We start from the raw sequence: 14,339 nt of genomic DNA, 5'->3' as shown, positions 1-14,339 counted from the left end.
GCCACAGCATTATCTATTATGGGGTCTTCAGGAGGAAGTGTTAAAGATAAGGGCTCATTATCACCTTGCCTGGCCAAAGTCAAATATCTCTGTAGCACCTCTGTGTACAAGCGGACCTTTTCGTGGTCAGCAACATCCGTTCTTGATAAAATGTTGCGTATTGCAATGTCCAATTCGCTTTCGGCAGTCTGTCTTATCGTGTCTTTAGGAGATGTGGCATTATGCAGTTTTTCAAGCTGAGCCTTAGGAACTAGATACATTTTCCTAGCGTGTTCCATTTACTTAGCTCCGTTGAAAAAGACTGGTGAGAAACGGTATGGCGACACTTAGCAGGGGTAGAATGAATCCCCCACCGGTCTGTATAATAGCCTTCTTCTTTTTTTTAAACGATGTCCGTTTGTTTGCCAATAGTTTAATGCCGCTCTTTTGCTTTTTTAGTTGTACAATCTGGGCTTTGGTTAGCGGGATCTTGCCGCACAGCACGTTCAAAGCTATTTCACAAAGAGTGTTCAGCAAACCCGGAGATGCCGTCTTTAAAATTTTCTTTCTCTGTCTGGCGTTACTGTCAAATAAAGCTTTCAGGTCACTCCAGTTTCTTTTTATACGAGCCGACATTATTATTTTTTCTTGAGCACGTAAGCAGCCGGCCACTCGGGGTGGAAGCATTCCTGTTCTGAGCCTACAGTCCTCGGGTGTCACGGCTTTTAAATCCACCAACAGATATCCGTAAGGGACTTTTGTAGCGTCTTCGAAAGCTTCTAGAAAAAATTTTGAATGCCGCGGGTACATCTGCCTTGCCAATACACTCGTCTGTAATTTATCTCGGGGGTTTTTAAATAATACGATATAATTAGCGTTGAGATTGATGGTCCGGCTCTTCTTACCTTGGAAGAAAAGATTCTGCACCAGATATATGACGCTTAGATTTCTGTGATGCGTGTACTTGGTAAAAGCTTTTTCCACCTCGCCGTTATCGCTGGCTTTTTCCATAAGGTCGTCAATGATGATCAAATTAATTTTATTTGATGGTAAAAGTTCGTCGTCACACAGAGACTCTGGGATTCCTTCCACAAATTTAATATTTTTTATTTTGCTCAACAAATCATCATACAATGGTTGCCAGCAAGAATAGCACCATACGACGTTTTCAGGCACTCTGGACAATGTACAATCCACATTCTCAAGCAGTCTTTTAATGAAATAAGACTTGCCACAGTTGCTCGGTCCGGATATAATGCACGAGAATGGGTGCTGAAGTCTATTGTCGAACCCGTCACTAGAATCCATAAGGCAGTGTGGAATAGTCAGGCAGTAGCTGCCGCTTGGTGTACACAACCTTGAAACACTTGTTGACTGTCTTATTTTTCAAAAGGAACCCCCTTTTATCCCTCAAGATTTGCTGCGTGGATGTCCTGATCTCTCGAGGGGGGTCACGTGGGTTACTCACAAAATCGTGAACTAACTCTGTGAGGGATGCGATGTTGACAACTTTCGAATTGGTGTTGTGCAGCGTTATGCCCTTAACTTTCAAGTTTGTTTTACTTTTTGCGGTTCTGTACCCATAAGTTTTGGGACCCCCTGATACAAATTCCACAATGTGGTCATCTGGTTCCAACTCGCTTGTCAGCTCACCGAGAAAGTCACCCAAAGGTGGCATCCAGTCCCCCGGCTTGCTGACAAAAATGACAGAGTCTGTATCATGGTACAGCGTACGCCGCCCCAAGCGATCCATGAGGTTGTACAGCTCGAGCCTCGCATACGCGGTAGTGAACGCCGCAATAAACGTGTTGACGTGCCGCGGCGTGTTAGGGAACCCTTTTATGTTCCGCCATTGTACCATTGCCACGTTGTCATTCAAAAAGGAAAAGTGAGACACATTGACCAGCTTTGAAAAAATGAACATGAGAAACTCATCGGGGTCTTTGATGAGCGTCGTACTTGCCTGATTTATCCTCTGACCAAATTTTCCCCAAAGACTGTTTAAAAACAATTTGGAAATTTGGCGTTTTACTTTGTTCACACCGATGTTTTCGGGGTTCAAGCGGATGCCCTCCTTCTCAAAGTAGGTCTGAATGTATCTCTCTTTATCCTCAGCACTCTTTACCCAAGAGGGATAGCCCGAAGCCTCCTGTTTTCCCTTTAAATGGGTGTTAATATAGTCAGCAAAGAGTGTGTCTGTCCTGTCGGGGAAATGCCAGACCTCGTAAATCTTGGCAATTTTGTAGCCCTTTTCAACAGCCTTGTTGATTTCGATACTGCACCACGTACCGATCAGAGCTCTCTGCTCATCTGTATGATTGCAGACCCCCTGCGTCTCAGTTTCACAGCATGTTCTGCAAAGTGTGAACATGAGTTTACCGCCGGACCTGTAAGGCAGAACCGGCAGGTAAAGACCTCTCGGTGGGTAAACCTTGGCTTTGATCAACCCAAAATAGTTTTCCACACTGTCGAAATCGCGGTAAATGACCACGGGGTGGCCTACCGGGTACTCCTTAAACTTGTTGACAGAGGGATAAAGGCTCGTGAAGTCGTAATAATCTATACGCTCGTCGCTCTCTGCTTTGTAGTGCAATTGCAAGGCGTTAGTTCTGCCGCCAAACAGTGCGTCCCGAGGGTCGATGCGCTCTGGAAAGTCAAATTCCCTCAAGAACGCCTGTACACTTGCACTTTCAGCCTTCATTTTGTCCCACTGGTGTTCCCAAATAACATGTACATTGAGGTTGTACGTGTGTTTAAGGGCAAATATTTTATCCTGAAACTGCTGATGCATGTCCCCAAAACGAAGTTTTGTTACGGGGTTAAGTGTGTTAGAATCAAAGCATTCTGGGCACCCGTGAAAAAAACACCCAGCAAATTCGTACGCCGTACGACACCCGTCGATTTCGGCATAGCCGTCGAGGTAGTAGGGACCCATTTTCACCTCCCCTCTACAGAGCGCGTGTTGTATCTCTAGTTTTTCGCTATGTGCGATGTATTCCAGCCACTGGATAGATGGCGTGGAGTATGCCTTTTGTCGCTTGATGTAATTATCTGGAGTGGTCAGCGCGACGGTATTTTCAGGCAAAAAACTCATGCAAAACTGTTTCATGCACACAGAGGCAATGGTGACACATTGAAAAGGGTCTAGATTACAGCTGTTTATAATCTCACCCCTGAACCTGAGACAGCCCTCTCTCAAGATGACAACATCATTTTTACAGTACTCTGCCATTTCTTTTCTAAAGTCAAACACCTCGCTCGCAACAGTACCGTACCACTCCATAAACTCTCTCTTGTCCTTCTCCATCATGGTTTGCAACCCGTATGCCTCTGGTGGTGGGTAGGGACCGACGTAATTTTGATTTTCTACGGTGTTCCAAAAATGTGGGAAATAGCCCTTCTTTTCACTCTCAAAACCCAAAGCGGCGGGGAATGCGCTCAGCTTCATGGGCAGAAAGCAGAGGGAGTCAATGTATCTTTGGCTAAAGTCCTCGTCTGTCACACAGAGCAGTTTGCTGCCCTGTGTAATAATGTTGGGTGTGATACCATTCTCAACTAAATATTTCATGAGCAGGTAACTGTCATAGCCTTTAGAGTTGTGCGCTATAAATGTGTACCCCTTGTATTTACGGTTGCGGTACTTTTTGAAAAATTCCGCCACACAGCCATCCCCCTTAGCGGTCCAACAATTGCCCTCAAAGTCAATGCAGCAGATGTAATTAGCAATGTGCGTCCCCTCATCTTGTCTACATTCAAAGTCGTAAAACACATATCGGTCTGTCAAGTCCTCTCTCTTTACTGGCTCGATAAAACACTGATGCGTACAGTCAGGGGTCAAGTCCTCCTTACAAAAAGCGCATCTGGTATTTGGTTTACATTTATGACCCTTTTGATTATTTTTAGTGACGGTGTACCGATTGTTACACTTGTCACAATACTTGACTGTGTCGCACAAGCTGCGTACACCAGTGCTGCCTGGTTGCTGTTTTGAGATTTTGTGCTGCTCGAAGCAATACCGCGATCGACAGTACGACCCGCAGTCCTCACAATGTATGTATGCTGAGCGGTGCTTATGGCACTCGGGACTGAGACACACGTTGCAGTAATACTCGCATTTGTGCCCTGTTTTAATACTGAATGATGCATAACAATAATCACAGACGTACGATTCCCCAAAAAACGACGTCAAGCTTTTTATTCCGAAATAATGCTGATCTTGAAGGTACAGAAAGATTGTTTTATTACGAGGCTCGGGGTTTGTCTGAAATTTCTTAAAAATGTCAGACTTGTCACAGCGGTACCACACAACGATTTTGACCCCAAGCATTCGCTCAAACTCTGCTATGTTTGAGAATGAAACCATGTCGGCCACAGTTAGCCCGACTGATTCCTGCAAACGTTTAGCTTCTATCTCCGCAATCTCATGTGACATGTCAGGGTTTAAGAGGCGGACTACACAGTAAGCAAAGCACATATTATTTCCAGAGTTTTCAGAAACAATAAGGCACCTGAGCTTCTTTTGCAAAATTTCAGATTTTAAAAGTTTTGTTAATTTCTGTCGTTTGGCCGCGCCACCATTTCGATTATGAATAATCTGCACGACCAGCTCCAGCGTTTCATCGCTAAAAACCTCGGCACTACTCTGTGAAAGGTTGTCTACCATCGATAGCAGATCATTTAGATCGATCTCGCCTCGAACATGTATAGCTATGGTATTGGTTATTGAATTCCCCTGCAGTTCCACCTGTATGATATCACCAGGCCCCGCTAAAGCGTTAACTCTGTCTACCAAATTTTGGAATGTCTGTATAACAGACCTGTAGACATCTACTATGTCATCATGTTCAATCCCCTCAAAATGAAAGCGTTGCCTTATTTCGGTGTTGTTAAACTGTGGTCTGCGTATTACATTAACATCACCATCAGCTGCACCCCCACCATGTTGTTGTTGTTCCCCATTATCAACGTCCATAATTTCAGGGTCCCCCGCCGCTCCATCTTCATCATCATTTAAATCATTTAAGAAGTTTTGTAAAATGGGGTTAAATTCACCTGGTTGCTCACCATTCAGTTCAGCAATCATCTGATGCAGTTCAGCGTACATGACCGATCCGTCATCAGCGTCAAGCATTTGCACATCGTTGTCCGGTCCGCTGTCAGCCGCGTGGTCGTCAGCCATTTCCACATTCATAGACACATCAGCATTTGGTAGCCACCCGTCTACATTGTCTATAGCGTCACCCATATTAACATAGTCCATATCCTCAACAGCTTCATGAGCACCATTCTCATTTAAATAATTTATTAAGGCGAGCATGTAGGGGTTAATTTCAGCCGGTGGTCCGTCATTCAGTTCATCAATCAGCCGAAGCAGATCGGGGTTCAGCGGCGTTTCACCATCGTCATCATTTATATGCATGCTTCTACCCCCGTCAAAACTCCAATGCCGCCAGTTTTCTGCCATGTCTGTGCTTATTCTTTATATCTGATCAGACAAATCCGCCAAAAAATCACACATTTGATCCTGAAAAAGGAAAAAAGCTACCTTGAGCCCCTTCAGCCTCTCGGCCCGGGATACAGCGCCGTCCAGGGAGCTCGCAACCGGCCACTGCCAAGGTGTTAATTGGTCAATATCCCAATCTTGCGTCCTCTGCAGGGGCCCCGATAAGGCCCGGGATGTGGTCGCTGGATCACCGCTTGCTGGGAACCCTTGGTCCGGGGTCACAACCCCTGTAGTAGGAGTACCCGGCGGCGTAGATTCCAACTGTTCTTCAGGTTCGCTCTGAGCGCCGTCGGTTGAAGTTTCTGCCGTCGCTAGACCTGCTTCAATTTTTTCAGCCGCAGCGATCAACAATTCATCATCGGCAGTGTCTTGGGGGGAAGAGAAGGACAAGTCTTTAAGCATTTCATACACAAAAATCCACGATGCGGGTATTGTTCCACGTACCGTTAAAACTATCCGTTCTTTTCCGCTTATGTTGTCCGTGGACAGTCCCTTCACGATTATCTCTGAAAATAACCGTCGGCGTGCTTAACAGGTCGGCGTCCTTATCTGCGACAGTGAACATAAAACTTTCAGTCTTTCCACAATTTTTTAAAACAGTAAATCCATTGATGTGCTTATCATTGATGTTAACTTACCGCTATTCCAATCCTCTGCTTCACGGGGCTTACTCGGGCTTGACACCGTGGAAAATTCTTGGTCAAAAGTAATCGCAAATGTTTTCACAATAGCGACAATTCAAACAATTTTAAAGTATGGCGAAAGAAATTTAACATACCTCCAGTTTGTCATTTCCATCTTTGGCGTCGTGAGCTGCTCGTCGATAACGTTTCAAGTTCTTCTGTATTTTTGGTCGACAGCGTCGGCCTTAATATAGGGGAAACTTTTTTTTTTGGGGGGGGGGGGGGGGGGGGGGGGCTGGACCGCCCCTTCCCCGCTGTGGGGGCCACATGCTGTGGACACCGGGTGGCGCTAGCGACCCGTCTTTACCGCCGTTCGAGTTATTGCCAGTTTTTAAAATGTGCTTTTGCCCCCCTATTAAATAGTCGCGTACGTCTACTTTATCCACATTGAAATAATTTTATTCATTAATCCTTGTTTACGGGGTAGTTTGTCAACTGCTTTAGTCCTCAACTTATTTATTTTTATACTTAAATATCATAATTTGTGGTAATGATCGGTTTTTACACCTTGTTTAGGGGTGCGGCTGTTTGTCGTGTGCTTTATTCCTTAAACTTTTATATATTTTATACGTAAGCATGTGTAATTAATGGTTTTTTATTCTTTGTTTAACACATTAGTGATACGGCTGTTTGTGGAACCAGTCGGATCCCCTGTTGTTTAATTCCACCTCATTGCATAAATGGCATATATCACACCCATACAAATTTAAAATAACGCTATAACGAAAGAATTTGTTGCTGCCTAAATTTCAGCCGTTCCTACACAACATCCTGCTGTTCTGATGAGCTAACCCCTGCCTAACGGCATTGCCAAGTATTGCCTGTCGACCCGAAAAAAAAAGGTAGTTGCATTGCAAAGGTAGATGCATGAATTCTTGGTCCAGCGACAATTGTTCGCCATTTGACAGTTGCTTGACGCAACGAGCTGGCTCAATAAAGGAAATGCTGTGTGGATCTACGCGCGTGCGCCACACAAGAGTGAGAGCATGCATTCGCTTAAACAAGAATTAACCGCGTTATTCTTTGATTATTGCTGTCGAAAATGCACAGACCGCTTTATTTTATTATTCACATTGGCAGAAAAGTGCTTCATTCCTTAAAAACATTACGGCTATAGGGGTTTTATTTGCTAAAACAGGCGCTCCGCCGGCGTCGCCATTTTGAAAGGGGAGGCGGCGTGGGTGCGCATGCGCCAAACGCCGGACTAGCGATCGTCCATTCCGCCCCGCGTTGTTCAAACAGAGTAGTTGCATGTGTCGGAGCTCCAGGATCGTTTCGTCCTATTTCTTCTAAAAGTTTGCCGCTTGCATGCTTTCTTCAACCTGGTAAATATAACTAAAGTCTTTCGTGTTGGTTAAATGTAATGAGTGCTCTCCTTTTAAAACGACGGGGCTGTATGTTTATTGGTTTCGCTTGTTTAAATTTGCTGCTTCTTTCGGGCATGTTTGTTTAAATTCACCCTGCTTTTATTTTAAAATAACACTAATGGTTTTCTTCTTTAACACACTTGGTGCTTTCTTCTTTAAAACATTTGGGTGCTTTCTTTTAAAATACGCCGCGGCGCTTACTAACAACACGGGGCCGGACGGACGACCCCGCTGAACGTGTATGCCCTAGCTTGCCTTCATCCTGCTCTATGTTTTATTATTCCTTAAAAACGTAATTAAAAAAGCACATTAATAAAATACATGTAATGTATTTTTATTCTATTAAAGTTTAATCTCCCAAACCCCCCTATCGGCAACACGTGGCATAAGCATGTATTGATACCATATATGGACATAACGGCAGTCTCCCAAAACCATATCGCCCCCTATCGGCAGCACGTGGCATAAGCATGTATTGATACCATATATGGGCATAAACCCTCGACCAATCAGCATCAAGGATACGCTACTTCCTCTTATGACGTCAGAAGCGGAGAATTAAGCTCCGCCCAAGGTACCACATAACAATATATCACATGCTTCCCCAAAACGTCGCGCTGTCAGAACACTGGGAGCTACACACACCAACAAGTCCATACTGCAGGCTGCAGTCAGAACAATTTTCTACATTCAAACATCGACGGCCTCTTCTCTCTAAAAATTCACCAGACCGCTTCTACCACCAGCAAAGAAGTTTCCATCTCTAATTCCTCTGTGATTCCCACTAACCTAAACATTAAGCTGGCATTGAAGGGTGTGAATTACCCCGGCCAATCTGTTCTTTTAAATACAGCTTTTAGCAAGTTTTGAAAGGAGAAGAGCAGAACTTGCTATGCCAAAAATATCGAGTCTTCTGTGGCGAAGTGGTTTTTGCATATAAAACAAAGCGGTCAGTTGAAGAGGAATAATATCAGTACTTTGTTTAAAACTGTGTGTAAAAAGCTGTCTCTTTATCATTAACAATAAGTTGTAAAACGTGAATGGGGAGTGACAGTCTTCAAGTTTGTGAGAAGATCGCGCCCTGGTGGAATAAAGGCACGAACAGCTTACAGCAGCTAGAATTACCAGGCAGTATTTAGAGTAAAACGGTGTGTAAAAGCTGCCTTTATGAATGAGAGAAAAAATATATAGTTATATATATATAAAATAGTAAAACGGAAGGGGAGTGATAGATTTAAATTAATCGTGAAGTGGAGTGCCCCCTGTATAAAGTAAAAGTGAGAAAAGCTTACAGCACCTGGTATTCCCAGGTGGTCTCCCATCCAAGTACTAACCAGACCCTACCCTGCTTAGCTTCCGAGATCAGACGAGATCGGGCGTGTTCAGGGTGGTATGGCCATAAGCGAAAGACGCGACCAAAAACAGCCCTTTTGCATTACACGCGTCTATACATGCCAGTTAGTCCCATTGGATCCTACTCCTGGTTTTTTTTTTTTTTTTTATCTGACTCACACTGCAGCACCACCATCCAATCGGCAGCGCCGGACCCACACCAAACATTCACCAAACTACTCAGCCGGCAGCCTACCACAATTATTCCATTCTTTCCGCATCCGCACACTTCCTTCTTTTTAACTCCTTTTCACTACCGCACAGGTTAATCGCCGCACGTCTCCCGCCGGCAAACATTACTCCTTTGCCTACTGTATGCAGGCTTCTCTTAACGACCATCTGTTATCAACTCCGCTAACAGCCACAAAATCTCCGCCGCACGAAGCCCACTGGTAGCTGCTGAATCACATGCTTCCCCAAAACGTCGCGCTGTCAGAACACTGGGAGCTACACACACCAACAAGTCCATACTGCAGGCTGCAGCCAGAACAATTTTCTACATTCAAACATCGACGGCCTCTTCTCTCTAAAAATTCACCAGACCGCTTCTACCACCAGCAAAGAAGTTTCCATCCCTAATTCCTCTGTGATTCCCACTAACCTAAACATTAAGCTGGCATTGAAGGGTGTGAATTACCCCGGTCAATCTGTTCTTTTAAATTCAGCTTTTAGCAAGTTTTGAAAGGAGAAGAGCAGAACTTGCTATGCCAATAATATCGAGTCTTCTGTGGCGAAGTGGTTTTTGCATAGAAAACAAAGCGGTCAGTTGAAGAGGAATAATATCAGTACTTTGTTTAAAACTGTGTGTAAAAAGCTGTCTCTTTATCATTAACAATAAGTTGTAAAACGTGAATGGGGAGTGACAGTCTTCAAGTTTGTGCGAAGATCGCGCCCTGGTGGAATAAAGGCACGAACAGCTTACAGCACCTAGAATTACCAGGAAGTATTTAGAGTAAAACGGTTTCTAAAAGCTGCCTTTATGAATGAGAGAAAAAAATATATATATATATAAAATAGTAAAATGGAATGGGAGTGATAGATTTAAATTAATCGTGAAGTGGAGCGCCCCCTGTATAAAGTAAAAGTGAGAAAAGCTTACAGCACCTGGTATTCCCAGGTGGTCTCCCATCCAAGTACTAACCAGACCCTACCCTGCTTAGCTTCCAAAATCAGACGAGATCGGGCGTGTTCAGGGTGGTATGGCCGTAAGCGAGAGATGCTACCAAAAACAGCCCTTTTGCATTACACGCGTCTATACATGCCAGATAGTCCCATTGGATCCTACTCCTGGTTTTTTTTTTTTATCTGACTCACACTGCAGCCCCACCATCCAATCGGCAGCGCCGGACCCACACCAAACATTCACCAAACTACTCAGCCAGCAGCCTACCACAATTATTCCATTCTTTCCGCATCCGCACACTTCCTTCTTTTTAACTCCTTTTCACTACCGCACAGGTTAATCGCCGCACGTCCCCCGCCGGCAAACATTACTCCTTTGCCTACTGCATGCAGGCTTCTCTTAACGACCCTCTGTTATCAACTCCGCTAACAGCCACAAAATCTCCGCCGCACGAAGCCCACTGGTAGCTGCTGAATCACATGCTTCCCCAAAACGTCGCGCTGTCAGAACACTGGGAGCTACACACACCAACAAGTCCATACTGCAGGCTGCAGCCAGAACAATTTTCTACATTCAAACATCGACGGCCTCTTCTCTCTAAAAATTCACCAGACCGCTTCTACCACCAGCAAAGAAGTTTCCATCCCTAATTCCTCTGTGATTCCCACTAACCTAAACATTAAGCTGGCATTGAAGGGTGTGAATTACCCCGGCCAATCTGTTCTTTTAAATACAGCTTTTAGCAAGTTTTGAAAGGAGAAGAGCAGAACTTGCTATGCCAATTGTTGACAGAAATGAATAATGTGCTCTCAAATTGTGAAGTGTATATATGTGAAAGAGTTTGTATTGATGACCGATGGGTGGCAGCTGTGAGCTAAGCCGATGTTGTAAAAGTGTTAATAAAGTTTTTTCTTCTTGACGGTAAAGAGACAGGAGTTTAACGTGTGTGTGTCAGTCCTCCATAAAAGATGTATACATTCGGTTTAGTATAGCATTTTACACGCCATAACTGCTGTAGCATGTATTTCTGCTAACAGGTTATGGGCCCAGAGCAAATGAAAAGGTTTTCAACGATTATTTTTCTCGCTAAGAAAACCGTGGCAACATACCGAGTGCGTTTTCGTTACGTGATATACTAGAACCATGAGCGGACGGGTAACCGAGTCAAGTAGTCGCTGGTCCCGACTAATCTTTAATGGAGATGAGCGTAATTATGAACTGTGGGAGACAAAATTTTTGGGCCATCTTCGGCTGCAAGGACTGAAGGATACCATTTTAAGAGGGCCCATCCACGACGAGGATGAGGAAGAGGACGATCAGAAAAATGCGGAGGCATATGCTGAATTAATCCAATTCCTGGATGATAAGAGTTTATCGTTGGTGATGCGAGAAGCAACAGACGATGGACGAAAAGCGTTACAAATACTGCGGGACTACTATGCAGGCAAAGGGAAGCCGCGTGTAATTAGTCTGTATACTGAACTAACTTCACTCCGAAAGTTAAGCAGCGAAAGTGTGATCGACTACATCATACGGGCAGAGTCGGCCATCACGGCACTGAGAAACGCTGGTGAAACACTGAGTGATGGACTATTAGTAGCAATGATTCTAAAGGGACTGCCTGAATCATTTAAACCATTCGCGATCCATATCACGCAAAGCGAAGTACCGATTCCTTTTGCTGAATTTAAAACCAGATTACGGAGTTATGAAGACACAGAGAAAATGCGCGTTGCAACGTCTGACGACAACGTGATGAAAGCGCGGATACAGCCGAGTGCAAAACCTGCTTCGGTGAGTACGAGTGATCGGGGAACCGAGAGTACCGATATAGTGTGCTTCAGATGCGGTATAAAAGGACACATGGCAAAAGCATGTCGACGCAAACAGTGGTGCAGCCGGTGTAAAAACTCCACGCACCGCGACGCGAACTGCAGACGGAAACAGCGAAGCGACAATGCAAGACAAGTCTCAGAGGAGATGAGTAGCAAGGAATACGCATTCCGTATGAGCGAGGGAAACGCAGAGGTCCAACCAAGGCGCGACATAAAGCTGACTGGTCTGATGGTAGATACGGGGGCAACCTCACATATCATCACGGATATAACGAAGTTCAAGAAGTTTGACGATAGCTTCCACGCTGAGACACACTGTATAGAGCTGGCCGATGGCACAAGATGCAATGGGGTGGCAGAGCGCAGGGGTGATGCAGAGCTCAGCTTGATTGACAGCAAAGGACAACGCCAGACCACGACGTTGAGACAGGCGTTGTACATCCCCACATACCCACAGGACATCTTTTCTGTAAAAGCAGCCACAGCCAATGGAGCAACTATTATCTTCAAACAAGGGAAAGACATCCTTCAACATAGAGATGGTACAACATTCCTAATTAATGAACAGAACAGACTGTACTATTTACAAACACTGAATGATGAGTGTGTTGATCATTGTAAGAGTTGTCATGACCTGCAGACATGGCATGAGATTTTGGGGCACTGTAATTATGATGACATTCAGAAATTACAGGGAGTTGTTGATGGTATGACAATCAAAGGTACACCAGACAAACCAGTACTACCCTGTGAGGTGTGTATCCAGGGAAAATTTGCTCAGACGCGTAACAGGGAGCCAGATGTAAGGGCCAAAACAGCTCTTGAGTTAGTGCACACCGATTTGGCTGGTCCAATAGAGCCGGAGTCTAGAGATGGGTACAGATTTGCATTGTCATTCACTGATGATTACTCCAGTACGATTTTTGTATACTTTTTGAAAAATAAGAGTGACACAACGTCTGCAACAGAAAAATTTCTTGCAGATACTGCCCCATATGGGACAATTAAACGCATTAGGTCAGATAACGGTACAGAGTTCACAGGAAGGAATTACCAAACTCTACTCAGCAAAAATAGGATTAGACATGAGACCTCAGCTCCATACTCGCCTCATCAGAATGGAACTGCTGAGAGAAATTGGCGGACATTGTTTGATATGGCACGGTGCATGTTGATAGAGAGTGAATTGCCAAAAGATTTGTGGACCTATGCAGTACAGACGGCAGCTGTAATAAGAAACAGATGCTATAACAGACGCACAGGACAGACACCTTACTTAATACTAACAGGGAGGCGACCTGATCTCTCTAGGATGCAGAAGTTTGGGTCAGTGTGTTATGCCTATAAACAGGACAAAAGAAAGCTTGATCCAAAATGTGAGAAAGGAATCTTTGTTGGGTATGACAAAAATAGCCCAGCTTATATGGTTTACTATCCTCAAAATGGGAAGGTACAGAAACACAGATTGGTGAAATTCATGACCAAGACTAAAGTAGAGCGGGAAACACAGACGGACATTGATGACGATTTGGAAATGTTGAACGGCGTTAGTAAGACTAAACAAAATACCAGTGTGAGTTCAGGGCATACACAAGACCAGGTTCCAGTAAATGCTCCTGAGAAAACACAGCCACAGGCGGCTCAACCACAGGTAGATGAGACCGATAACAATCCCAGGCGATACCCCTCTCGAGTGAGACAGAAACCTGCTTATTTAAGTGATTATGTATTGGGAAAAGAGAATGATGACCAAATTCTGACTAACATAGATTTCTGTTACAAAGTTATATGTAATGTACCCCTCTCATTTAGGGAAGCTGTTAATTCACCAAACTCAAAAGAGTGGTGTAAAGCAATGGATGAAGAAATGCAGTCATTGAAAGATAATGACACATTTACCTTAACCAGCTTACCTGAGGGTAAGAAAGCAGTGGGGGGTAGATGGGTATATGCAGTTAAGAAAGATGTTGATGGGTCTGATAAATTCAAAGCACGATTTGTAGCCAAAGGATACAATCAGAAAATGGGAATTGACTATGAGGAAACATTTTCTCCTACTGCCAATATGACTAGCATCAGGGTAATAATGCAGAAAGCAGTACAGGATAACCTGATCTTACATCAGATGGATGTGAAAACTGCTTACTTGCATGCACCCATAGATTGTGAGATCTACATTGAACAGCCAGAAGGTTATGAGATCAAATGCAAAACTAATAAGAAATTAGTGTGTAAACTGAAAAAATCACTATATGGTCTAAAACAATCAGGAAGAAACTGGAATACAATGTTAAACGAATTTCTGATTGATAATGGATTTGTAAAAAATCAGGTGGATCATTGTGTTTACACTAAAGAAACAACAACTGAGAAAGTGATTATGGTTGTGTGGGTAGATGACTTGATCATTGCTGCCAGTGACGAAAATGCACTAAAGATTGTGAAGGAAATGCTCAC

At 44.1% G+C, this 14,339-nt stretch overlaps 2 non-coding genes across 2 annotated transcripts; both read right to left on the bottom strand.

Annotated features, from left to right (window-relative positions):
• Positions 1–8,817: 8,817 nt before the first annotated feature.
• On the bottom strand, positions 8,818–8,936 carry LOC125732473 (5S ribosomal RNA). Its single transcript, XR_007391853.1, has one exon. It is a non-coding gene; the product is annotated as a 5S ribosomal RNA (ribosomal RNA).
• Positions 8,937–10,016: 1,080 nt separating this feature from the next.
• On the bottom strand, positions 10,017–10,135 carry LOC125735064 (5S ribosomal RNA). The gene has a single exon (XR_007394363.1). It is a non-coding gene; the product is annotated as a 5S ribosomal RNA (ribosomal RNA).
• Between the last annotated feature and the right edge of the window lie 4,204 nt (positions 10,136–14,339).

The sequence above is a fragment of the Brienomyrus brachyistius genome, chromosome 2 (assembly GCF_023856365.1).
Source record: "Brienomyrus brachyistius isolate T26 chromosome 2, BBRACH_0.4, whole genome shotgun sequence".
NCBI lineage: Eukaryota > Metazoa > Chordata > Actinopteri > Osteoglossiformes > Mormyridae > Brienomyrus > Brienomyrus brachyistius.
This window is presented reverse-complemented; position numbering and strand designations above follow the sequence as displayed.